The following is a 1,764-nucleotide window of genomic DNA, read 5'->3' on the forward strand; positions in this document are numbered from 1 at the left end:
CCTGACACCCAACCTCCAGTTTAAAGAAGAGGAACTAACCCAGGGCCCAGATAATGACTGTCCAGGAGCATGCACTAGTGGCTCCCAGGGGTGGGGCCCATGTCCCCTGCCCCCAGGTCAGCATGCTTTGACTAAGACCACAAAGTCTCACCCAGATTCCAGATAGGAGAGAATGGTGACTTGGTTCCATTTCAGAGTGCTTTTGCTTTGGTTTACTCCCAGCAGCAAATGGGCCGGGCTGGGGATGGAAGCCAAACACATAGGGTGTGTCTGCCGATACCTCTCTTAAATCTCAGGGAGACACAGTCAGGACTGCAATATCTTATCAGTGCCTGGATGGGGTGGGGACTGCCAGGTAGGGGAGGAGAGATGTGGACTCGCTGCCTCCTGTATCCCCAGCCTCCTCAGCACCTAGAAACAACTTACGCTGCCTTATAAGGCTCAAATGCTGCTGCCAGGGAGCTGTGGGGCCCAGGCCTTGAATTTTTGGTGCACCAGTGCTTGACAGGCTCCCCTTCTCTCTGCTTGCACCGCTGGGCCTAGGGGTTTTTCTATTGTTTTTCTAAAGGCATTCCAAGGCCAGGACAATGCTAATTTAAGTTCCTCCAGGCTCCATTTGTTTTAGTGTTTTTTTAATTACAGCGGGGTCTCACTATGTTGACCAGGCTGGAATGCAGTGGCTGGAATGCTGTGCACTACAACAGGCTCAATTCTCTCTCTCTCTCTCTCTCTCTTTTTTTTTTCTTTTTTGTCAGAGATGGGATCAGCCAAGAACAGACTCAATTCTTGACCCTCCTAGTTTTCTGAGACTGCATCCACTTTGATAGTTTCTACTGAGTCCAAATTAGAACATCCCAGCTGGTCGACTGTCTCCCAGGAAGCCCTCGGAGAGGAGCGGTGCATAGGGGTGCACCTGGACACCCCTCCCCCCGCCCCGAGTAGTGTCAGGCAGCCTTGTCTATTTACATCCTTTCACCCTTTCTCGGGAAGCTATCAGACGATGTGCTCCCCCAGATGAAGAAGTAGTCCCAGGAAAAAGGAGACATGGGATACAGGGATCCTGAACCCGGGGGAGGACAAGGGAGTTCCTGGGAGGACAGCTGTGCTCCCGCCTAGCAATAGCGAGCAGCCGGTCCAGACTGCAGCTATGACTCAGAAGACAGACACGTGGAGGGTTGTGATCACAGAGTAACGATGGTCCTTGTACATGAAGATAAAAATGCTCAGGTGTGCCCAGGTTAAATAAGATGAAAGGCCCTGCTTCCCAGAGCACCCGGGGGCACTGATGATCTCTTCCAGGTCTGTTTCCACCCACTGCAGCCGTGGTGAATCTAGAGGCAGAAAATCCAGAGCAGCCCATGCCCTTTGCCCATGTTTCTGCTGGTCAGCCAGCACCTCACTGACACTACGCCCTGTGACACAACCCCAGAGGGACTCTGGAGAACTCGTGGGGACGTGGAAGCCAGCCTCTGCCCGGAAGCTCCACTCAGGTCATCTTCAGGGAGCTTGCAAGCCATGGGAGCATCGTTGCCCTCCTCTTACAAAGCTAGGTCTGTGCTTACTGCTCAGTTTTTTTCCAACTAAACAATGTTTTTGAGAGATTCACAGAGAGATAAAAACAATTAAGAATAAATGCCAGGGGGTGGTTAACACAAAGGTCTGGATATTGGTTACCTCTGGAGAGGAAAGGGGACGGAATGGCAGAGTGCTCAGGGGTCTCTGGAGGTGCTTGTGTCTCCAGTGTAGTCACATGAGGTTCACTTT

At 51.9% G+C, this 1,764-nt stretch overlaps 1 long non-coding RNA gene across 1 annotated transcript in view; it reads left to right on the top strand.

Annotated features, from left to right (window-relative positions):
- The first annotated feature begins 640 nt into the window (after positions 1-640).
- The window catches only part of LOC105554480, a 4,915-nt gene continuing 3,791 nt past the window's right edge, over positions 641-1,764 (top strand). Inside the window, exon 1 of the long non-coding RNA XR_001008333.1 lies at positions 641-1,325. This is a non-coding gene — a long non-coding RNA (uncharacterized LOC105554480). The remainder of the gene's footprint in view (positions 1,326-1,764) is intronic.

The sequence above is a fragment of the Mandrillus leucophaeus genome, unplaced genomic scaffold (genome assembly GCF_000951045.1).
Source record: "Mandrillus leucophaeus isolate KB7577 unplaced genomic scaffold, Mleu.le_1.0 Scaffold645, whole genome shotgun sequence".
In the NCBI taxonomy this organism is placed as follows: Eukaryota; Metazoa; Chordata; class Mammalia; order Primates; family Cercopithecidae; genus Mandrillus; species Mandrillus leucophaeus.